This window comes from Anser cygnoides, chromosome 3 (genome assembly GCF_040182565.1).
Source record: "Anser cygnoides isolate HZ-2024a breed goose chromosome 3, Taihu_goose_T2T_genome, whole genome shotgun sequence".
NCBI lineage: Eukaryota > Metazoa > Chordata > Aves > Anseriformes > Anatidae > Anser > Anser cygnoides.
This window is the reverse complement of record NC_089875.1, coordinates 8129726-8155718: the sequence shown is the minus strand read 5'-3', so window position 1 is coordinate 8155718 and position 25993 is coordinate 8129726. Positions and strand designations below refer to the sequence as shown.

At 38.4% G+C, this 25993-nt stretch overlaps 1 long non-coding RNA gene across 1 annotated transcript in view; it reads left to right on the top strand.

The window, feature by feature from the left end:
- The window catches only part of LOC106036626 (uncharacterized), a 505620-nt gene that overhangs the window by 163986 nt on the left and 315641 nt on the right, over nucleotides 1-25993 (top strand). The window contains exon 5 of the long non-coding RNA XR_010830024.1: nucleotides 11934-11995. This is a non-coding gene — a long non-coding RNA (uncharacterized lncRNA). The remainder of the gene's footprint in view (nucleotides 1-11933; nucleotides 11996-25993) is intronic.

The following is a 25993-nucleotide window of genomic DNA, read 5'->3' as shown; positions in this document are numbered from 1 at the left end:
GATTGCTTGCCATATGGTTGCTGAAGGGTTGAAGAGAAAATGGGATGATATGCAAACCCTTAAAAGCAACGTTTTTATTGAATGGCCATTACATTAAAACCCAAACTCTGCAAATGAAGGAAAGAACTGCAGTGAACAATGATGAAATAACGGAACAATAAAGGAAGAAACACAATAGCATGTATTTGTTTTTAATATGCAAAATAATACTTTTTTTTTTTTTGTCATTTTGCCTTGTGTTACAAGCAGTCAGTGGAAAGTTGGTGGGACGTTGCTGCCTGCAGGGCACAAATACAGTATATTGGAGCATTGCAGTATTCACGAGGTCAGACAGAAAAAGAAAACAATCACTTGTCTCAAAGGAAAAGCTTCTAAGTTAAATGCTATCTAAAATATGCAACTTGCATACATGAACCACATACTGAGAGGCCAATGGAAAGCCTTAATGAGACTTGCTTTTTCAAGACAGACTTCCACAGACTATGCTCTCCCTCATGAAAAAAGTTGGCTTTTCAACTGATACTTTTTTCCTAGTGCAACCCTTTAATTGTTAAATAGTGACTTATTTATTTATTTTTATTTATATTTATTTTTATTTATATTTATTTATTATCTATTTATTGACATCCGTCAGTAGGCTTATCAGTATAGTCAGAGCAAATACAAAGAGATGACGTCTAAGTTCTTCCTTTCTAATCTGTACTTGTCTCAAAGAGACATCTTCGTAGGAAGGAGGTTACAGATAGAGCTCAACAATGTGACCACAACTTCATGGCCATGCCTGCTTGCATGCTGAAGACAACATATGGAAGTATGACATGATGAGAATGATGGCGTGCCTTTGAAATGGACAAGGGATGGAAATGGAACCTGAAACCCAGTTTTCCTGGGCTTTTATTACACAACACTTGAATGGCTGGGATAGGCTCTTTTGGGCCATTAATGGATCACTCTTTGCTTTGCCACCATGGACTGATACAGGAAGGAATACCCAGTGGATGAAAGCTATAAATTCAACTTAATCTAGATTTTATAGAGGTTTGGAGTTAGATAACATGAGCCACTGGCATCTCTCTGGCCTTTGCCTCTTCTAGAGACTCAGTTGTGCAGAAATGTAGGGACTGCTGATGGGGTTGTTTAGTGTTGAGGAGACCGTACTGGCTTTGAGTCAGAAAATGCCAAAAGGATACTTCTGTTCGTAATGTGACATGAGAACTTCCCACTGTGATGTATCATTTAACTGCCAGGAGATGCTCCTTATTCTGTAAGGCATGTCCAGTCTCTGCTCTCTAGTGCATGGATACACGTAGGAAGGGATGGATAAGCAGCTACCAGTTCAGTTTAGCAAGTGCAGTATTCTTTTTGATAGTATAGATAGATACACAGCCTCATGCATGAGTAATGCAACAGGGGAGTCTTTCTACATTTGTCCTCTCTATGCCATGCTGCTGAAGAGCTTCCAAGATGAAGACAGCTGTGACGTAGCTCTCTGGTTAATCACTGCTAAATACAGACTTCCTTGGCTTGACAGCCTTCTCTGATGCATCCCATATATCACAATTTGTTTGACTGCAAGAACAGAAAAAATATTTATTTCAACAATTATTTTCAAAGAGACATCTTCTGTATATGGGTACGTCAGGATCAACCTCAGAATTGTTAGACTTTTCATCAGCTGCCCACCTCACTTTTATTTCATTTGGAGGCTTAAAGACATGTGACAAGCAGAGTATTCTGCTATTTAAGACATCTTAAGTGTGGCAAAACAGATTTTCATGTGATGAGAAGAGATTTCCTCCAGCCTACAAAACTGATTCTCATACTTCTTGACTAGTGACATGTCAGCTGTGTGGCAGCAATAAGTTTTGCATAACTTGTAAGAGCCCGCGCTGACCTACTTAACAGGTATCCACTGCTACATAATGTATTTAGGGCAAGTATTGTGTTGGAGCTCATCATCAATCTTGTAATAGCCAAGCTCACTGTGAAAGCCACAGGTACCTGATTGATGCAAACATTCTATAGGATAGGAAATATTCTTGCCATTTTCTGAAGGGGAGGTCAGTCGTTGTGGTGGTGTCACTGACTTGTATGGGAGAAGCATCAAGGGACGCTGATCATGTCCCCTCCCTGCCTGTGCTGTTGCACCACTGGTGTGTCTCAGAAGGATGTCCAAAACATCTTTAAAATGGGATTTTTATTCTTTTTTAAATGGTTCATTTGTCTAGACAGTAGATGTTTCAGTTTCAAATCTCTTTTTACTGTGACAGGTTACTGAATGTTTCTCGCTTGCAAAATAACAGGGCCTGGATATTTTGCACCCTTGTATGCTGTATGTAAATGCAAGAGAGTTCCCTTGCAAGTAGCAAATAGCTGGGAACCATCCTTTTGTTAACTGATGCTAGCATTTACAGTTAGTGCTTTGCAACGATTGCAGTGCATGTGTTTAGGGAGAGCTGGTGGCTTTGGCTGGTGTGCAGCACCATGCCGTGGAAACCAGCTCGCTAGAGATGCATGCGTGCACACTGACTCCTGAGCTGCGGGCTGGGGATGGACAGGCTGAGTTTTGTCTCTGACTGAAGAGACTGCGCTAAGCAATCATTTTTCAAAAGCAATGCTCTTCCCCTTTTTTTGTTCCTGTCGTAGTTGCAGTCAGTGTTTTAGCCTGCACTTTGGGCAGACTGTTAAAGCATGTATTTTAATAAAGTGATGCCAGCATACTTAGTCATCCATACAGTATTAGCATAGTGCACGTTGGTTCGTGCAGTAAATTGTTGCAAAGTTGTATGACATCTTAATGCTCTGACAGGATGTGAAAGACAATAACACCACTGAAAAGACCAGAAAAGGCCTTTTATAGCTGCTGAATAATATATTAGCTTTTAACACTGTATATATGATCAAAATGGGGTAAAGTATAAAATGAACAAAAAATTATTTATACCTGATATTATATTTTATCAGAATCAGAACTACACAACCTCACAACCTGGCTTGAACCATTTTTGATACGGTATTCATTATCTCTAAAAGCTGTAAATGCCTGCAGTCTGAGTTCGAATCTGCCCTCAGGGCTGACGAAACGCTATCTCACTTGGGCAGAATTTGAAAAAAGTTGCTCTGGAAGAAACTCGTTCATCTGTTGTGCTAATGGACATGCAGGGTTCAGTCCTAATGCCCCAAATGGTCAGATGCAGGGACCTATGATCAGCTTCTAAAATGTGCAGGTGGGCACCTGCAGAAAAATGCTTCACAAATTGACATACGTACTATTGGAGAACTACAAATCTACACTGAACTCCATAGCAGTATATTATGATGTCTGAACCGGGAAGAAAGAGTTACATAGCAAAGAAATATGCATGATAAAAAGTCCAATTTATACACGGGTCCCAAGTGGTTGGCAACTTCTATCATTTGCTTCCTTTTTAAATGCTGTGCAAACATTGTTGGCTCATATGACAAATTAGTTTGTGCTATCTACTTCCGTATTCCAAACACAACTTCTATGACATTATTTGCTTCTTTATTTAAATAATTCTTGGAAACAAAAAAAAAGCAATTGTAGTATAGTACTTCTTTCACAACTTCACCCTGAGCTCTCTTACTTTGTGGGTCTGAAATTACCCTTGAAGTTTGCTTTAGCATGTTTGCATTTGTGCTGCACCTGGATATTCCCTATAGATCTTATTTCTAGAGTGTTGGCTTGCAATATTCAGAAATTGCTTTTAAATAATAGAATGATAGGCTTTAACTCTGTCTAAATTAAAAAAAAAAAAAAAGAAAGAAAGCTTAAGCATTATTAATATTGGTTTTTGGGTACTCAGAAACATATTTTGTATTTTTCTGCAATAAATTAAGGTCTTCAAAATTCAGCAATAATTTCTGTAGTATGATTTCATTTCAGTAAGAAGTTGTGAGATCTTTGCCTTGAGTTTACCAATACTGAAATGAGAATGAGTGGGTAGAGGTGAAATTCTCTCTGTCAAACACTAAGTTGATGGGGAAAAATTGGGTGGTGGTTGTATGCAAAATAGAGACACTTTAATGTCTGCTTATACACTAATTTATGTGTACATGCAGCAAGAGGAATACTTCTTACTCGAGATAACATAAATAACTATAGCACAAAAATTCTAGGGAGTGTACTTGAATTGCAGTGTTGTCTTAGGGAAATGCAGGAATTATGCAAGAAGAACTGTCATTCTTTTCAATTCTCTGTATTCAAACAACAAGCTATTTCATTTAGGGTTATGGTTGTATTTCCCAAGTTATTCCTGCACTCGAATGTCAGGTGCATGTGTTTTCTCCCTCTTTTAGAAGTACCTGTGCAGTTGAAAGGAAGGGAGGGAAGAAGACAGAGATGGAAGAATGTCATTCATATATAACGAACTCAGCAATCTTTATAGAATAATATTTTAAGCAGGGATACAGAGGCTAAGCATGTCACTGGAAAACTTGCAAGAGTTATTTTTTTCCTTAGTTGTGGAAATTGATATTTGCTAGGTGCAAGTCCACTGGGCTAGCTGATATTGTATGAATAGCATTCTGATGGAAACAGCTTCAGAACCTGGTGCTGAATTTTTAAATTCCTGTGGCAGGCAAGTCTGATTCAAAAATTTAGGGCAAAAACTATTAGTGATAACATTATCTAATATAGAATGGAGTGGGTGTATTTAATTTTATTTATTTATATATTTATTTTGGATTTTAATTACAGACTTTTCCTTTAATTTTCTTAGAAAGTAGGAAGTACCTTCTAACCTTTTACGTGTATTTTTTTCTTTTATATCTAATGAATCATCAGAACATCAATTGATGTTTCTCCAAATGTTTTGAATAATTTGAAAACACTTCTTACCACATTGTTATTTATAGCAATTCACTAAATTAAAAAAGTGCTACTTTTCCCTTGCAGGTATATGCATCATTTATAGTCTAGCTTCATTATATTCTGTACTGTATAAACTCCTGTAGGAGAGTTGTTATGTAATGCTCTTATGTCATTACATTTACATGCATTAAATTCCTTGCAGAATCATATTCGCTGTAACAAAAGGTTCATTAGCAGGACAAAAATGCTTAACTTGGGAAACTGCTGGAAGAAGTGAGACACATTTTCAGGCTGATATTGTTGATATGCAATTATATATTATGTACAGAGTTGATTTGGGATTAGCTAATCCCAAATGACAAGTATAAATGTGATTCAAGTTGTTCATTCAAATCTCTTTCTCTAGTTATAACTTTGAATAGAAGTTATCATCATTAAATCTACAGTGTATATAAAGGCGACTCACTGAAGTTAATAGAGCAATGCCATTTACACCACATGGGAGCCTTATGTATAGACTAGCACTTTACAAACTGCAAATATAGAAAAAAGTTACTTGGAGCACCTTATTTACATGTGCAACTAGTGCGAAACGAATTTATAGCCTCAATTCTGTTATGCATTTAAATATGTTCTTTATTCTTCCACCTCGCATCTACTGCTGTTGAAGCATAATCGCGGGTGCTTTCAGAGAGAACACCTGGGCACATTCTTCTGCAGAATGTCATAGTTCTGCCTGAACCAACTTTGGAAATTGATCATTTTATTTTTGTTGAAATGGCAGTTAAATAGGAGGAATATATCAAGAGTTAAAACTTCATTACTGGAGAGCAATAAAAATGCATCAAGCCTAGAATATTGTCTAGAAGATCAAATTTCTTGGTTATGTTGACACTTGAAAGAAATATGTTTATTTAACGAATAGGAATTCTATATCCTGGTATACTACAGTGATAAATTGCATTTGAGTTAGGCTATCTTTTGATGTTCTAATTTTATCGCCCAGCAATGGACTGTTGCTATCCATATGGAAGTAAACTGAAGAAGGAAAAATAATGCTAAGGAAAATCTTCCTTAACCTTTCTCCAGTACTTGTTTGGAACTAACAGCGACCAATTTTTGAAGTTTGAAAATGCTGAATTATATTTGTAAGCAGCTTTTCACTGCATTCTAGCAAGGAACGATCACGTACAGACATGCTAGAAATAGCTAAAAGAAACTTATCTGCTGGTAGTTTCTGAGTAGATGAGAAGTGGGGGACACTTTGGGTTTCATGAAAAACTGAAAATAGGGACACTTACAAGCATCCAGACATATATCTGATGATTTAGATGTTATGGCTGTTTTCATAACCTGCAAGTCTTCTGAACAAGTGTAAATCCTTAAAAAGGGCTACCTAGAAAACTGTATGATAAATGTCTAGGTACTCCCAAAGTGGAGAGGAAGTGATTTTTAACATATTTTACAAAATATTGCGGCTTGTTCTCATGTTTTGCAGATGGTTTCCCAGGTTGACTTGTTAGAATGATAAGGAAGGACAAAAGCCCATTTGGCAGAACAGGAACTCTGTCATTACTCATGTTGAGAGCATCTGTCTTTGTGCTTGCTCTTCTACTTCTGTGTTTGAGTGCCAAATAGTCTATGGATAGTTTCTTCTTGTTTCAGTTATGGGACACATTCCTGGGGAATGATGAGGTGTCTACAACTTGAATCGCCAGTGCTGAATAATACATTCGTGCTGACCACCCTTGCAATTGCTTCAAGAGAAATAGAAAAGAGCAGAAATCTTGAAGGATGAAGCGTTAAGTCCCTATTTAATTCCCAGGCTGGCCAATGTGACCATAAGTGCCTTCTGTGAAGAACAAGAAAGCAGAAAGCCAGACTTTGTATGAAAAAACAATATGATGTCTGGTTATCTCTGTGCATGCATATGTTTATGGAGGTATGTTGTAACTTGCTTTTTGACCCAAAGCTGAATGAAGCTTGTCACGGTTGAATAAATCAGTGTGGAACTCCACAGGAGAGAATAGAAATAGAAATATTTTTATTTGGCCTCTAATGTTGTATTTGTGTCCTCTGATTTGTGGCCACAATCTGCTTTTAAATGGTCTCAGCTTGATGAAGGCTGTGTCTTGCACTTGCTTTCACTCTCAAGCATCCCTGAGAGTGCTTTGGGGAAGGAGGGGCTTGCAGAATTTTGATCTTTGCCTATTGATCTCCCTTTGAAATAGAAATCTGGGATGCTGGAGGGTTTGGGACATCTGCTATCAATTTTCACTTTGAAAAACAAGAAGTTGGATTTTTTTGGCACACCTTAGTGCTTTATTTCTGTTGAGTTGATGACAATGCTATCTTTGACGTAAATAAATGAAGCAATATTTACAATCTACATGACATAACTGAAATAGGTCTGCAAAGCTTGGGAACCATGTATGTTTGTTCTTCCTCCTGTTATAAAATTCTTGGTTTTCCTGTTTCTCTAGTGAGGAACTCACTGCTGAGTGAGTGCTGAGCTCACAATTTATTTCTGTTGAGCAGACAGAAGTGATACAATGTAGTTTGCAAAATGCATTCTTCAAGAAATGCAAACACTTTAAAACAACAAAAAAAAAAAGAATTAAGGTTGGGTGAGGAGGTACAGGGTTTCAAAAGATGGTATTCAAATTCTGCATTTTGGTTCAAACATGCATTTCCATATTTTGGTTTCAAGCACCTACTTGATTTTCTAGATTCAGCATTTGTACATGTTACTAAGGTTCAGGCTTCAAAATTATTACTCCCATTTTAAGGAAAAAGTCTGTTGCATTGTGGGAAAAAAGAGAGCTGTCTTCAAAGGTATAGAAATTAATTCTTCTTATTAGAGAAACAGAGGGAGAAAATGTCAAAATCAAATAAATTCAAATATGTTTAAAAGGGCTGATAAAAGGCTAAAGGAATTACATAAAAGAGGCAGGAGAAACTTCAGAAGTCCATAAGTTACTATTTGCTTTCTACTTCCAGCTTTCAGTCTCTGTACTGATGTCAGGGACTCTATTGCAGTAGCGCATTCAATCTCCAGGAGCAAAAGGGTCTGCGAGAGTAACAGAAGCAAGCAGCCATGCTTACACACACTGCAGGGCCAACACACACCCCGCAGTTTCATCTTAGGGTCTGGCAACAGGCCTGAAGCATTACACCCGTGTGCACGGGATCTGTATTGCCACTGGTGTCAAAGAAAACACCCGAGCATCTCAGGTGTGAGGGGCACCTTGCTGCACAGGTTGCATGCTGGCAAATGCTCCCCCCATCTCCTGGGCTGCAGTGGGTTGTGACAGCCTGAGTGGGGCTGCAGGCGCCGTTGTGAAGATGTCAGCCCAACCTTTTCCTTTACGAGTTTTTGGATCCTGAAAGTTGGTAGAAGCTGTATCCATCACAGGACGGTTTTAGCTTCAGTCCCAGCATGGGTTGAGAAGGGCTGTGTTTGCACGTTTCCTCTGCAGATGTAAGGAATAAGTCCTGATTTTGCTCTCATCCATATTTAGCCTGAAACCGAGAAAAGCTTAATGTGCAAAATAGCTGAAATTCAGTATTGTAAGTGTGTTCAGTGGAAAAAAATTCCTCGTAGTCAAATTTATTGCTGAATATCACCTTAGTAGGCTTGCTGTTCCCTTCCACCCCTTCTTTCCCTATTGAGAATAGAAGCAGCAATCAGAAGAGACAAATGTGTTAAACAAGATGCAATAAACCCCAAACCATAGAAGTTTAAGAAAAACAGAAGATGTGTTCATTTTAAAACTGACTTCCTTGATTTTTAGAAATCCAGTAAGTTTTTGCATTAAAATTGTTGTTTTAAAAAAGGGTATTTTTCTTTCAAAACTTTGAGTGGGGAAAAAATCGGGTTTGTTTTGGGCAGAGCTCGTAGATATTTTTTGATAGAAGTTTAAAGGACTCTGCTTAAAAATGGATGATTTTTCTGTTTTCTGAAAACAACAAAATTTTGGGGCCACTTGGGGCAAACTCTCTAACAGGGAAGTTTCAGGGTGGGGAGCACATCTTCCTTCAAGGGTTTCCTCTGCCAAAGGTGCAGCCCTTGTAACCACGACACGTAAGGATTTAGCAGCCATAAATCAGGGTCCGGTGAGATGCATCCCCACTGCTCCTGCAAGTCAAAGCTGTGTTCAGCGATTTGTGTGCAGGTTCTCAAGGTGCATTGCATCTTTGTAAGGCAAGTTATCGCTGTCAGTTATTGACATTCACATTAGTGAAGTGGAGAGGGTTTTATACTAAACCTCCTACTTTCTCATCTTATTGAATTAGTGTTTTTTTGAGTGCATATCTGCATGTTAACAGCATAATGTTTTTTCACGGCAGGAGAGTAATTTCCTAATTCATTTGTACTGCCGAACATTCTTCACTCTAGTTATAAAAGAAATACAACGGGTTTTAGGTTTTTGTTTTTAAATGCCCTGTAAACCTCAAAGTAGAGAAGTAAAGCTGTGAATTTATGGGGTTATCCTCATCCGAATATCTCTGAAAACCTTGATCACAAAAGCTATAAGGAGTATTTTCTGTAGAATTGAAACTTAGCAGAAAAAGAAAGCACATCATTCAAAAGAAAGCCTAGTATCGATAAAGAGTCTGTTTTTTATATACTATATATATATATATTGCTGATTCTAAATTTATGTTTAAATAGCTTATGTGTTTTACATAAATTGCAATCAACCCTTCAGAGCAAACACTTCGTGTGTGATTCGGTTTGTGTGTAGTGTAATGATTACATGCAGCTTAAGCATCCAGTCCAGGTGAATCAGGTGTAGGACCTCAAGGTGGACAGTCCCTGCAAGGAGTGGCATATCTACGTGTGTGTTTTCCCCCACCTGTATTTTGGGAGGATAAGAATCCCAAAACTCTTAAAGAAGTGTACTAGGAAAGGAGGAGAGCCTCTGGAAATGCAGGATGAAATCCCCATTGAAGGCAGTGGGAGTTCAGCTGACTTGGGTAGGTTTAGCATTTCACTGCAAGGGTTTTTAGATCATCTTTAAAATGGTCTAAAATGGTCTGAGGTGAACTGCTTGATATTAACCAAAAACATTCACTGCATAGCTTCTGTCCTCAAATTCAGATCCACAAGCCTGTAAACCAAAAGAACTGTAGGGGAGTGAAACTGTGTGTTTCAAGTAAGAAAGTAACTTGAGATCTCTTCCCGTCTTGTGCTTTGCTGTTATTCTCGGTAACAGAAGTCGCTGAGCTGGAGCTGTTATGATCCATAGCGCTTTGCAAGGAGAGGGAGATCCAAGGGGGAAAGCAGGGTGCTTGGCAAACGCCTCCAGAAGGTGTGTGATGCGCACGGCTGTAACTGCCCGCACGGATCTGTGTCGCAGCATCCTCATCCATGCTGGTTCCTTTTAAAGGGGAATTTTAAAAAAAAGTCACTGCTGGCTGGATTTAAGGCATTAATTCTCACCAGTGAGAAAGTAAACCCAGGATTTAATCAAATTTCCACCACAGTCACACCCGAACAGATGACACCGAGTATCTGCTTTTGTTTTTCACTGCTTGTTTCTGGAAAACAAGAAAACATAAAGAAGTACATTAAGATCCAGAATTGCGGAACAGGGAAATGAAATCAGTTTGTCACAGAAGATTTTTTTATTGACATCTTTAGTTTGTTTTGATGTCTGTAATTAAATCGCTAATTATGTGTTTCTGTTGCAGTGGTCATGCTTTTATTACATAATTGCTACAAGTTTTTCTCTCACCACTAACAATATTTGTTTAACCTTAGTGCATGCTACTTCCATACTTTGTAATGTAAAAGCTTAGAAATTAGAAGTTACTGACTATTAAATCAGGGGGGTTCAGGGTTCTTTGCCATAAATTAAATATTTTGTGGCAAAGGACCGAAGAAAATTAAACGATGAAGGAACTGCAGTCATTAAATAAAAAAATATCGTTTCAACACCATTTGAAGAAAATAGAACAAACAACAGTTAGAAAAGTTATTTTATTTTATTTTATTTTATTTTATTTTTTTTTTGAGCAAGAAGGAGAAGGAAAAAAAAAAGTTTAGCCTATGGTAATAAAATAATTCTTAAAAATAATTGTACCCTGATCCTTTAAGCTTGCTTCTGTGTTTTCTCAGAAAGTGTTTGATTAGGTGAGATGCAATTCAGTCACCTTCTCTTTTGTTTTTTTCCCTTTTGAATTTAGGCATAATTTTTGTCAGTATATTTCAATGTATTCATTAATTTTTCTCATTTGTTTATTTTATGCAAACCATAAGAGACATTTTTTCCTCAGTGAAGATTGCCTCTTTATTTTATTTTGAAATATTTGTATATTTATTTCATTAAATGAGATAATGCTTTTTCTTATTAACATAATTTCCAGTACATTAAACATATTTCTCCACAGACAGAAGAGAGGAATCAGATTAAATGACAGTTAAATCACTTGCAGCAATTTCAACTGTTAAAAGAAATAAGTGTCTCTGTTTTCTTTGTGATCACAAGATGTGCTGTAAAGGGAAATGAAATACTAAAGAAAGGAGGGAAAACATAAAGAAATAATGACTGACTTATTGCAGTAATACCACTGAGGAAAAAAAAAAAAACAACTCAGTACAAATAAAAGAAAAAATAATATAGTGGTTTGAAAGTTACCAAAATTCATTTTTTATTGATGAGTTTAGTGCAAGCCTAATACTAAGTAAACTGCAGGAAAAACAACAACAAAACAAACAAAAAACCCCACAACCCAAACAATGCCATAAACCATGGATGATGAAAGCAGAAATAAATACTTTGCATTTAGAGGGCTATTATTCTAAATGCCTTTAATTTTTAAATAATTTCTTTATTTAGGGAAGGGGTAGGGAGGAGAAGCAATCATTTCTTGGTAAACTAACCATGCGCTCTGCTTATGTGTTTGCTAAGGTGGTTAGGGTTCTCCAAATGCCCGTGTGCCCTTCCTGCAGATTTGTCGTGCTTTCTTGAGCAGGCATGGGGCTACATTAAGGGGAAGATTATTTTCTTGTTAACTCTTATTACGAGATGTTCCAGAATTATAATAATAAATGTATTTGTCTTAATTATATTTTTATTATTTTAATTTTCAGAGTCTGAAGCAGCTGCTTTGAAGAGATCTTTCAAATGAATGACTAGGCTGTGAATTGCTAAGGTAATGTTCACATTATTGTTTTGCCCCTAGACAAGGTTTCCGCTGTTTATGCTTTTAGCTGTAACCCAATTATTTTTCATCAGTATTTTATGTGCTTGATCTTGTAGTCCTGAGTAAGGACTAGTCCTGTATTTGCCATTTTCCTTGTTGCTCTAAGTTTCTCTTGAATGAGCTCCACAACTTGAAGCTCTTTAAACACCCCATGTCCAATTCTGTGGTTTTGAGCTTTAAGATGAAGAATCAGAGAAGGAGGGAATTAAAGAGGGAAAGTGATTTCATTGTGGTACTGCATTCTCCATGATGTGAAATGGTGTGGGACAAGTTACGTGGGAAATGGCAAAATTGTAAAGCTTTTACTGAATTGCTTTCTGGGGCCAGAGGGCAGGCTGTCTTCCTGCTTGGTGCACTCGCCCGCTACAGCTGAGGAGGGTGCTCTTCAGGGTCAGTACCAAAGGCTCTTGCACCCTGGGTTTGGTGTCCCCATCTCCTCTTTTGAGTTACATTTGTTGTGCCAAAGAGCCGTCTGGGAATGGAAGTGGTGGTGGAATTTAGCAGTTGAGGAGACACTAGGAAATTGCAGTGCATATGACAGGTAATTAAAGGAACAAAATTAGAGGCATCATCCTCTGCTGCCGTTGACCATAGCGAGGATTGCTCCTGCAAAACAAGATCACAACCCATGTACTATGAAGGTGCATCAGCTGAGCCTTTCTGAAAAAAAGCTCTAGAGCTTGTGGTGGGCATGGGTTGAGGGTCACTCCAAGTTCTGCTGTGACATCTGTACATGCATAAGGAAGCTCTGCGATCCAGAGAGAACTGGTAAGTGAAAATAAATGCATAGGAACGTTTCTAATGATGGTGCTTATACTTAAGACATTCATTACCATATTTTCAGAGGGCATAATAATCATTAATGTGTTTATCGTGCCCTTGTGAATTAGGGCAGTAATGTTATCCTTCTTTCACACACAGGGAACTGAAACGTAGGCCAAGTACTTTACTTCAGCTCTTGTGGGAAGGCTGCCAAAGACCTGTTCCTATTTGCTGGTTTCTCTTCCAGGATCTTGACTCAGTTCCTTGCCTTTAGGTGCTTGTTTGAGGTGTCTAACATAGGTGATTACTTGTGCTGGACTTCCTCTGCAGCCAGTGAAGAAAGACAGGGATTTCCAGAGGATAATTCTGATCTTTCGGCATTTAGTCTTTCCCATTAGGTGTTGGAGGGAGTCTACAAAAGTCATGCTCCTCTCAGCGAAGTATGTTGAGACTTGCATCTCTCTGCTCTCAGTCCTCACTGAGGATACCATGGGGTTCAGTACTACCAAGAGACAGAACATGCATGCCTCTGATGAAGAATCAAGTGCAGTTAAAATTCAGTTAACTTCTGAAGATTGTTCATCATATGACTGTAATTTAGATCAATGGGTACCTGATGGTTGTAGCAGAAACAAGAAAATGAAAAAAGTCCCTTGATGGGGAATGAGGTTAAGTGAACAGATGTCCAGCCCTGTATTTTGTTCATATTGAGTCCCCTTCTACATGGCCATGAAGCTCTTATCAGTATGAACAGTTGTCCTTCTTGGTCTCAGAGATGTATTGGCAGGACTACCCAACTCTTATCTGTGTACTTATCTCTAGAACTTCTTAACATTGGCTGTGTCCCTGCAATATAATTGGACACATTTAGCTTTATTTATACTGATTGTCCTCTGAAATAAAAAAGAATGAATATATAACATGTAATTGCACTGAAAGTGATAGTAGGTTTTGAGATTCTAGGTTATAAAAGAGTATGTATGTAAAAGCCTTAGTTAACTGTTTTCAGAGAAAGTGCTTTGTAAATAAAATGGGCGGTGAGAAAAATCAGTTTCAGAATCTAACAAGTTTGTATTTTGCATATTCCATAGTGAGGCTGTTTTTCTTCTTGTGACATAGCAAGAAACAAAATCACTCCTTGACCAAGAAGGCATGATGCTAAAGATATTCTTAGAATAACATGAGTTAGTTTTTGGAAAATATTAAAGCATGACTACATCGGACTTTATGTGTTATATAACAGCACTTTTTCCATTCCACATTAAATATCATTTTCAGATTTCTCATCTTGCATGATATTGCCTATTTCATGCCTCTGTCAAACTGGCTGAAACAAGCTCTTTTCCCCGAACTTCAGATATTTGTGGATAACGGATTATTACCTGTGGTATATTTTAAAGGACAAATAAATTGCAGCATTGTTTAGGCAGACTTGCAGAGGCAGACGAGCTGTACCGTTTCTTGTCCGATGCTGCAGGAAAAGGTCTGTGTCAGCGTTCAGACAAAGATTCAAGAGCACTGGGTTCAAACTTTTATTCTTGGATCAGAAGGTTTAAGATCTAGAGCGTTTTACATACTGGACTCTTTTCCTTTTTTTTTTTTTTTTTCATTTGGGCTATTTTGGCTGTGTGACACCGTATGTGTCATATGGCAATATTTTAAAATTAATGAGCAAATTTGCTTATTGATAGAGCTATGAAAATTCACATGTACTTACTGATGTTACAAAGCTCTGATGTGGAAGCATGTAGCGGTGGTGTGTCATTCCACGCTCCTGGGTCTGTGGCTATAACTGAGCTCCCTTTTCTGGAGAGGAGCTGATTCTAAGGTCACGGGAATGCTTGAGTGGAGACGGGTGGCTTGGGAATTCATGATTTCTTGGCAGTATTTGAGGAAGATGTGTGAGACTTCATTCTTGGCTTGGTGGCTGGCTTTTGTTTGGCGCAGTAAGGATGGCAAAATAAACTGACAGACAAAAACTAAGCTTGATTCCTCTGCTCTTCAGAGAGGATCTTAAACAACAGAATCTCTCCCCACTCCATCCACTCTGGTATAATGTGTCTGACTTGATTATCCCTCTTCTGTTGAAATATGATGCAGCTGGGCAGTATCTTCAGTGAAATACACTGGAGAAGTATGGAAATGCAAACTAAAATTTGTGAAAGTCAGAATCTATATTCACTTTATCTATCTATATCTACAGCTTTTGATTCCTGTACCTGAGATGCAATTGCTTATCTCTAAAAGTGATTCTGCGTGGCATACATTCACGGTGCAGGGTTGGTACTGTGCCCTTCCCTAAGTGATGAGGAGAGCTGCTGATTTATCTCAGACTTGAGTTGTATCAGGGACGAGATCTTTAACTTTTTCTTTCTTTCTTTTTCTTTTTCTCTGACTGTCAGCTCACTGTAATTTTTTTCTTTTCTTTCTGAAGTAATATTCAAGGGGAATGTCCTAGCCTCCTCTGGAGGCAATCAGCTACCTCCTTTCCTGATCACATTTCATACCTAGTCTAGTTTGCGAAGGAAATGAGCTTCACCCCATTGGCCTGCACATTTCCTCCCTTCAGCGACTCTAGCGTCTGTCAACCTGTTTGTAAGAGGGAGATCGGGGTTGCAAAGTAGTTGTGCTTTATAAATTGTGTAATTATGGGTGGCTTGATATGGGACAGGTATCTCTGAAGTACCTCAGTGAGGAAAAGGACAGGACTCATTTGTGCTCTCTTCTCTCCATTGGCAGCAGCTTGCTGGCCGGTCAGCACATGCAGAGCTTGGGACACACCACGGCAGTCGTTGCTGTCCTTTCTCTGATAAAGGTAATGAGGTGGCATGGGAAGACAAAACATGGTTATAAAAAAACAGGCTTCAATAGTTCTTCTACTTTGTGGAACAGATTATTGTTACTTTATATGGAAACTCAAGTGGAAAAACTGGCATAGATGGAAAAAAAAATCTACTTAATGTTTCTCTTGGTATTTCCAGCAAGTAAACGTGAACATAATAAAATGGGTATGTTTCTTGAAAAATATTCTGTTAAATTTAGCTATGCTTTCTGCTTAAAAAGGGGTGAATGATAATAAATGTCATTTGAAAATAGAGGTGTCCTTGGTTTCCTGTTTTCAGTAGGCTTCAGATAATTTATTTGTTCTACTTTTAGTTTCTTTATTGATGCATCATCCCTTCCAAAGCTGTTTGTGGGCCATCCTTAGCCAGAGTTTCCTACAGTTATTTTTGCATTCTTGTTAAGCAGTACCATACAACATGCTGCTTGTTCAATTTATTGCGTGGGATCAGCACATAGTTTTCCATTGGGGCATATTTGGGTGTTTGTCACTTTTATGGTTTATATGCTAGCATACAGACAGAAAGACAAACTTTTTCCCCTCAGTTTGCTTTTGTATTGTCCAGTCTGCATTGCCTTTACGTCAACAATTTGTAGAAAGGAGATTGAATTCTTGGAATACAATCAGTTTGCCTTAAAGAAAAAAACAAACAAAACCCACCAAACTTTGGTAAATACAGTTCATATGGATTAGTTCGTCCTCTGTCGATGGCTTTATTTCACTGCACAGGTCCATATGAAGGAAAGGGGTGAAAAAAAAAAAGCCTATTTTTATTTAAACTTCTCAGTTTAGTCATTTAGTCTCAGATACCTCAGCATGCCACTTGCACAGTGACTGATGCCTGCATTGAGAGCTTTTCTGAAGCTAGCAGAACTCGTTCCACAGGCAAAAATATGCCTGCATGGATATCATTGCATGACAAGGACCATATGTTTGCGTTTGTTGTGTGTGTAACCCCAAACCAGGCAGTACCAGGACCACATGTTATCCAACCAGTACTTCATTGCAATTGATCTAAAATTGACAGGAGTTATTTTTATTTTTTAATGGCACTGACAGTGTACTTATTGTTTTAGTTAGTTTTGAGCTTGTGGGAAAGATATTTTCGTTATTTCTCTAAGATATCAAGTCTTACATGACACTGAAACTGTTTTGTCTGTTAAAACAATTGATAGAAAATAGGCCACAACCACCAAGACGCTGTTAGTTCTGTTGGTCACTTGTTTGACTGTCACCATGCATTGGAGGACTGTTTGGATGTAATGTGAAGAAATTATAAGAATTAGAATACTATTAGACTGGCTTCTGTAAAACAAGGACTTTTAAGCAAAACAGTCAGTGACTTTCAATGTTATTTGCATAACTCCTCTTTCCGATATATGTAGTTCTAATGTAGTGCATGTTGTTAGCTCACCCAGTTTACAGTAACAGGATAGAGATTGAAATACTGTACAGTAGAAGTATTTTTGATGAATCAATTGCATTGGCAGTTTCTGGATTTTCCATTTGTTCAGTAGTTGAATGCCACGTGACCTGTGATGCAGAGCCTGCTGGAAACAAATCACTACTTTTCTTGAGTTTCTTTGGTTAGTTAAGTATTTCAAGAAAACCAACTGTGATTTGAGGTAAGGAATCCCTGCAGCAATTAGGATTCATTTACTACTGGAGCATTTTATTAATTACACATTTGTAACCACATGAATAGTCACAAAACCGATTGCACATCTCTGTGTTTAGAGATTCGTAGACAGAAGACTTAACGTAAACATAGAAATGTTAAACTACTCATCTGTAGCCTGCAAAGAAGATAACAAGAAGGATTCTGTTCTCTGTGTGATTTGTGAACAATGCTAAGTAAATATTCATCATTAATATATAATAACTGTTGCTTTTGGCAGTTCACTTTTCATTTAATTTGATAATGTGTCCGGTAAATGAAGTGGTACAGGCTGCAGTGTTTTACCATCACAATTGCATATTTTCAATCATTGTTAAATGAAGGCAGCTCAAGGCAAAGCTTTAACCCCCACTAGTTTTGTATGTGATAAAAAGAGAAGGCGCTATCAATCTTTATTGTCTGTCTCGCTCACTGTAATTGCATTCAATAGTCCACTGATTCTGTTGTCTGTGCTAATGTCAGGAGCAGTGAAGAGCCAGATGCTCAGACTAGATCATATGCATCCAGTGGCCACTTTGATAAGTTGGCAGCAAGTCTCTGGGTTCGATGATAAATTGTTAACGCTATAGATTATGAGCGGCTGAACGCTGGGAGTGTATATAGAGAAACTTCTTACCTTGTTTTAAATCTGGCATTATGATGCTAGCTAAAGGGCATGCCATGTATTATTCAAATGCATCTTACACTGGAAATATGCCAATGAGTCGTTGTATCCCCCGAACAGTAAAACAACAACAACAAAAAAAAATGAGCAAAAAGCCTGAGTGATTTGAATGTGACATTAATAGTCCTAAAACTGGAAAAAGTATTTCAAAATAACCTCTAATAGTTATCATTATCTGATTCAACGAGAGAGCTTGTGAGTTACAGTATTCCATCCCTGAATCCATCTCATGAGGTGTTTTTTGACAGCTTTTTTCTTTAATTTGAAGTAGTATCTGGAATGTTTTATGAAGAAACAAACAATAATGCTTTAGTGAAGTATGAAGAGTGATATACTTCTGTGAAAAAAGTGCAAATAAGGGGACTGTGGTGTAAGTTGTTTACTTCGTATATGTTTCTTATAACTGTACTCTATGTCCAATAACCATGGTTCTCCATGGGTTCATTTTTAAGCTATTTAGTGAGTGTCATCCCTTGGACAAGCATCTGCTGCAGGAGTTATGAAAAGGCTCTAAAGCCTTATCTTCAACCAGTTTGTGTCATTCAGTCAGAAAATGATCGTAGTTTTTTGTCAGGGTAGACTTATATGGCACGACCCCAGCTGATGGCAGTGACATCCAGCGTGGCTCGTGGCTGTACTGCTTGTGGTAGCACTGGGCTGCTTCTGGCCTTCCAAGTTCACTTGGGATCCTATAGCACATCGGGGTGGGTGGGTATACCCTGGTGGATCACTGGCTTGAGTACCAGCTTGCCCTGTGATAGCTCACTCCCCTGCGTGCTTACACTGGAAAGCACTTCGCATTCTAGGGTCCTGTGTTCTCTCTAAGGAACTTTTTCTGGGATATTGTAAAGGGTGCAATTTGTATTATTATTGGCCTTGTTCTTTTGTTGTTGTTGTTTTGTTTTGTTTTTTAAGTTACAGTATACTTTTATTTAGAAATACCTGGTTTTGTAAACTCACAATAGTTACTACAGATATATAGCTATTTTTTAGAAGATGGAGATGTCTGTTTAAGGTAAATCTGAGTAGGTATTAATATAGAGGTAATAGATTTTTCTTGACTTAAGATTCTGAAGCTAGGTTGCTAATTTAGGGAGCTGCTTAATATATTTAACCACTGAGAAAATGTGCCCTTAATTTACAAGAAGCTGTGTTTGCATCATCTAAAAATTTCTTGGGAAATTGTGGGGGCTCAGTGTCTTGATTTTATTTTTTCTAAATTCTTCTATTTATTCTACTTTTTGTATTTTAGTCCACAGTCTATGAAAGGAAATCACTGTGTAAGTTAAAGCCTGTGAACTCCTTCCTAAGTTTTTGGTTTCTTAGTCAGAGGTAATAGCCACCCTGAGCACAGAAATGTCAGCAAATGAGATTCTGAACAATTAGAGCTTTTTTCCTCGTGGCGATGGTTCGGAGAGCAGAACTAGTTACTAGCTTTACAAATACAGGAGGCGGGGACTTCCAAAGCCACGATTCAGGGCTGCCAGAATAAAATCACTGATTCTTAGAAAGTATGGCTTGAACAAAGGCTGTCAACAAGTGGCGAACAGGAACTGTCACGGATGGAGTGAAACTGGGTGGTTCACGGGCACGTGTTGGGTACCTGCTGGCTTGGTACCCTGTGCCTGGAGCTGCATCCTGGTACGTCCCCCAGGCCTTCCTCCAGCCGGCATCTGCGTGCTTCAGCTCCCACTGGGCACAGGAGAAAACCAGTCCTTTCTTCATCCCTTCTCTTAGCTACGTTAGGCAGCCTATCTGGCTGTTGCAAGTCGTATCTTGGTACATCAGCTTGCCCCTGTGCAGCATTTTTGGGAACATAACTCAGGATGTAGCTACACACAAACTGTTTTCCACAGTCAAGCTACCACAGTCCTTCTTCCTTCCTTGTTCTCTTGTTTCTGCGAGGTAGCAGCAGCTCAACCAACGTGTCCAGGACTTCTGGGGCCATGCCTTCAATGTTTAAGCCAGCCCCGTGGAAGGCAGCCTGTCCTGTCCCTGCAGCCTGGGTGCCATGGGCTCTTCTCCATAGGCCAGCCCGCAGCCTGCCTCTGTGGGTGTAGCACCTGCTACCTCCTAGAAAGCTGCCTTCGACAGCAGCCACAGAAGTGATAACTGTGTGGGGTCAGCTGTGGCCATGGTGGGGTGGCACCGTGCTGGAGCTCGTCTCCTGTGCTGCATTAAGGAACAGGGTAAAGAAGGAAATAAGGCTCTTCTGTTCTCCCACCTTGCTGGAAAGCTGGCCCCAGGGGAGAGAGGAACAAAACACTGTAGATCACATGTAGGCTGTGCATCAGTGTGTGCATAAATATTCTTTTTTTTTTTTCATATGCTGTTTCTCTTTTATGAAATTAAATTGTGTAGTATTTGGCAATGTTGAGTGAACTTGGTGCTACTTAATGCTGCTGTTTGCAAGAGTCATTATTTAAGGGAGTACAGAAAACTAAAATTGGTTTGTTAAATTCATGATACCTACTGTTGCTTTTATTTTTTTCTTTTGCATTTTGTTGAAATTAATCAATTAAAGTGCACAGATGTTCAATTAAAGCTTAAAAAAAATCCATGGCTACAGCTGTTTTGAAGCCACATTGTTGAAATTTAACATAGCTAATAATGCTTCTCCCTCAGAAGAAACTCAATTAATGACTCTCTGCTAAATTATTTTGCATTGATAAGTTAAAAGAAATGAGAAGTAAACTATGAGGAGATGTAGGCTGTCTGCTCCATTTGTTAATTAGAATAACAGAGTAGCCCATGAGATAACAAAAGAGAAGGTCTGCTTTTCATTTTCTCATACTGACATGTGGAAAAACTGCTTTCTAGACAGAAATGTATCTGTTTACCTGGAAATTATTGACATTTTTCCTGCAATTCCTGGACAGGTAACTTGAAATAGCTACTAGAAGAAAGTCGTATGCTAACTGTGCATACAGAAAACTTGAATATCTTCAGTGCTGCTGAAGCAATAATAGTGGTGTCTTGCCATGTGCCATGGTAACTGTTGATAGCATTGGGGATTTTAATGATGACGGTTATATTCTAATATTATTTGTAAAGCAAGTGAGCTTAAGGTAGCATGGAGGAGATGTGATGATAAGAGCTCCAGCAGACCTAGGCTGCTTCTGTCACTGGACCAGGTGTTATCTGAGTGGTGGCTTGCTGCTTAGGGGCGAAGCCCAGATGCAGAAGAGGCAAGGTAAGTTGCATATGAGCACCAAAAAATATTTTCTGTTGTGTTTGTTCTGTGGGGTGCTTGCCAGTTTCTGTGCAGACTTTACAGCACCATGTTAATTTATCTAGCGTAAAGAGCGAAATATAGAAGAGGAATTTAATACTTTGCATTGTTGCACAAGCGACTGAGGGGTACCATGACTAGGTACTGTCCTCAAGGACATCGTGTCCCATGTTTTGAATGCCTTGAGTGTGTTTGTTTTATTTATGCTGCCTCAGATCAAGACATTTTATAAAGAAAGTTACTAGTTAGACCGTGTTCAGTAAAGTGCAATTGGGCCTTGCATTGGTGTTTCTTGTGCTAGGTCAGCGCTTCAGCTACCAAATTAGTGCATCTCCACTGGAACTAGCAAAGGTGGGCTTGTTTGTGCCTCTTCTGTCAGAGTTAACCAACCCATATCTCCTTGATTTGGGGCTCTAAATGTCCAGAGAATTTCTTAATACATAGAGTATGAGTCTACATTTATCAACTTACTTTAAGACTAAATATTCTGTTTAATACATGTAGATATGGTTAAGGTCCAAGATACATAGAGCAATACAAATTTAGATGTTATTGGAGCTGTTGCATATTTGGACTGGATGTTCTGAAGACTGGTCACATCTGCTTTCTTTTGGAGGCAAATGTGGGGGATCTGAAAGCTTTCAGAGGCGGTCAGCACAATCTCAGTGCTTGCTATCCCGTGCTTACTGGTGTTTTTTGGCTTTTGGACTAGCCATCTCTGATCCCATACCCTTGGTGCTCTAACGCTGTCGAGATGCCCAAGGAGAGGATGTCAGCCCCATCCTGGAAATATTATTAGGTTTGGCAGATAGGATTTTACACCTCTCACCAGATCTTACAAAATGCTGTCCTTTGGCCCTAAAGGAATTCCTTGCTGCTTAAAAACAGGATTTTACATAGAAATACAGAATAAGGCTTTGATGTGAATAACTGGCAATTAAAACAAGCAAGCAGCAACCAAAAAATGAACTAGAGCAGATTATTTTGGGGCCATTGTTTATATTCTTAACTACTTGCCATTAAATCAAGTTTAGTAATTTTCAAAAGATAGCTCATTTAAAGAATACCCTTTAAAAATATCACTCAAGTTTTCTACCAGTTTGACACATGTTCTCCACTGGTGGTGGAACTGTCTCATTCATTGCGTACTGGTACAAACGTCTTGGTACTTGTGTGTGTGAGCGGGCTCTTTTCATTTTCAGCTCTCAGATAACATTAGAAGTGGTGATTATACTTGTCTCTTCAAAGAGATGCGGCTTCACTGGGTAATTTTTTAAATGATTTTCTTTGCGGATGGTCAGTGGGGCGTCAGTTCAGTTTGAAGGTTTCTGCTGTCACCCAGGGTTTCGGAAGGCTCCACCAGCACAGCAGATTAGAGATAGGGACTGATTTTTGTCTGGGGTCAAAAACGGAATTGTGCAAGGGAGAAATATTGTCTGTATGTTTTTGCAGCTGCAAATAATTGGGAATAAACGTAATGGCTAGACCTATTGCTTCATTTGTATTCGCAGACGATTACATTCTCGTCTCACTGCTTTTAAACTGATAATTCAGCTCTCAAGTGAAGTGGTTCTTCACTTAGAGCTGAGCAGAGCAGGATCTATATGCCTCTCCTGGCTGGGACACAGAGCAAACTGAGAGCACAAATAGTTTTTGCGAAACTGTGACAGTCTAGTTAGATTATGTATGAGAAACAATATGGTATTATTCTGCCTCATGAAAAGAAATCATGAGGAAATCAAAAATAGGCATCCAATAGCTTGTTTTGAGAGGGATGGAGGAATCAGATTTAGAATATGCTGATGCTGTTCTGTGATGTTGTGGTCCTCACTTACTGTACCTGCATCGGAAGCCACTGCTTGTGAAGAAGAAAATTCTTTGAGGTAGATTCTTAAGTGAATTAGTTCAAGTTAAGAAACCAAATCACTTTTCTTTAAAATATAAAGAAAAGCCCTTTGGCTTTGAGATAGTTTAGTATGTTCCATAAAATTTGGGGGGCAAACTGAGAAAAATTTCTGAAACACTTCAGAAGCATTAAATTTGACTTTCTACCTGAAAAAGTTTTGGCATAAGATTTCCCTTGGTTTGCACCTGTACCCTGATCACAATTATGGGGGCAGGAGGCTGAGCCCACAGCCTTTTTGGAGTCAATAACAGCTTACAATTGGCATCAATAGGCCTGAACTCATATCTAGTGAAGAGGTAGTATTAGTGTGTGTGTGTATTTCTCCCTCTCATTTTTTTGCTTTTAAAGAAATGTAGTTGTGTGTATGTAGGGGGCGGATTTGAGTTCTGCCACTGGAACTCAGTCCTCCTATTTCTCACTTGTGTTGTAATTTCCACTTGGGTTAAGTTGACCATAGTTGCTAGACGCTATGCTCTTCTGATTAAATGAATATTTTCACCTTTGGAAGGAGGCAACTGTGCAAAATGAAAGTCATTGCAGACTTCAAACTTCCCCCTTTTATTTCTCATATGGGTGATATCAGTACTGATCTGAGAAGAAACAACAACAAAAAGAAACTGCTGATGCATTTTATGCATTTTTCTGTGTTTCCAGGATTGGTTTGAGTTATGCATCTAGACCATGGAGTGTAAAGTTCCTTGGCTTTAGAGGATTGCTGTGTTATATTTTAAAATATCTGCATGCTGAGAAGCTGGTCAGACTTCTCCAGTAATGTACTCTGCCGATAGGTGTTTGGGGAGAAAGCTCAGCATTTTTAACATGTGTTGTAAACTCTTAATTTTGGTTGCTACGGAATTTGAAAGGATTATTTGTATGTTCCTGTAAGTCTTGTCAGCACATTGTTTAGTGAAGGGATTCTGTATGTATGTGGCATCTGCAAAAAGGTGTACGAGGCAGCAGCAGATACCTCCATGAGCATTTGTGAGGTGAAGTCTAACATCATTGCTAGGTATCTGCACAGATGTTAAATGGCTGTCATAAAAAAATTAGAAACATTCAGGTGTAGAAAATTATTCAAATTATGTAAATATTCAGATGTTTTATATAAAAATAAGAAGATGCCACCTTGTGGTAAGAAAGATGTTTTAGTGTATCCAGAAAAGCTTTGGGTGAACAGGGTGCACATCTGAAAGCTGGCAATGATTTCTTTTTTTTTTTTTTTTTTTTTTCCTAAACTAGCATTTTATCAGTAAAATTAAAACTTAGCTAGAGAATTAATTACATGACCAAACTTCCCCTTGCCCACACCTTTCTCTCCTCCTTATGAATGCACAGTGCTACTCAGGGTTTTAACAGCACTGTTGATGCAAAAGCTGCATTTTTTTCAAAGCTTGTGTTTCTTGTGTGCTTTCAAAACTGCTTGCTGTCATCCTGGAAAAGTGGGGCTGGGTGAGGGGTGCACCTTTAGCCTGGACAGTTGTCCTACAGCTGAGACCTGCTTTGGTAGCTCTTGCTCTGGGATTTATACTGCCTGTGCAGGCTGTGGTAGCAAAGTAAAATGTTGTTTCTGCTTTATACTCAGCACTTAAAGAGGCTGGTATTTGATTTGTAGCCAAAACTTCCTTACGGAAAAACTAAGTTTTACAGAGATTGATACCATCTCTAAATCTATTAGGCCAGCATGTCTAATACCTGTTTCATTATGATTATCAATTAGATCATAAAAAGTTTGTTTGCTTTTGCACCTGTGTTGTTGTCGTTTCTTTAAGGTATGCTTTTTTCTTCTGCATTCTGTTTTGTGCGATTTAAATGCTGTACTGTATCTGGAACACGCTTGGTGAGGCCCAGCGTAAGCGCTGTCATGTACATGGCAGCAAACTACTGTTGTTACGTTGTTTAGGTCTCTGTTTTATATGCTGATAGAAAAGAAAAAAAATTAAAAAGAATAATTGGAAAACCTAAATCCTAAACTTTATACACACATACACGCCCCTGAACAGCAGGGGATGTCTGCCTTGTACAGGCAGTTCTGTGCATATTGATGTTAAATTTATATAATAATAATAAAAAAGGGTAAGTAATTTTTTCCCAATTTGAAGTAGTATTGTGCTTGTAATTAAAACATACTTTCTCTTAACATAATTTATTTCCTCACATAATGTAATTTGACAGAGTATTATAAATGTATATCTCTACGCTTCATGACCCCATTATGAGGACAGTTTTCCATAGTAATTCGTTTGTGTTCTGTTTCTTCTTGCTTTCTGATTACACAATCAGTATTGAATTGTGCAACCAACATCCTGATTAAAATGAGACAAAAACCTTGTGTGCAGCTTAGCTCACTTAAAATCTCTTCCTGTTCCCATAAAGACAATGGCAAAATTCTTATTGCTGGAGAAGATGAAGATATTAAAACAGATTGCAAGTAGAAGAGTTGAATGAAGGTGGAGCTCCAGCTAGGAAGTGTCAGCCACAAAGCCAGTTTGGAGGAGATGCAGGAAAAAAAAGGGAGAAACGTTAGAGAGTTGGGCTTGGCAAAAAGGCATTTGGAAGAACGTTTCTCATTTTTCTTCAGATTAAGATCGTAGTTATTGTACAGTGCTTTGCACAACAATGATGAATTAATTGAGCTACCAGAAAACAACTTTGAAAAATATCTAGCATGAGTGTGATTTTGATATAAGTTATAATGCTACTGAAAGCAGTAGGAAAATTATTTTTATTTTCTTGCAACTAGACCTAAGAATATGAACTGGCTGGTTGCTGACTAATGTGGACTTTGCCTACCCTAGTTTACAGCTGCTGTCTTTTTAATATAACCCAACACAAATTGTGCTTGACAAGTAATAAGAGGAAAATA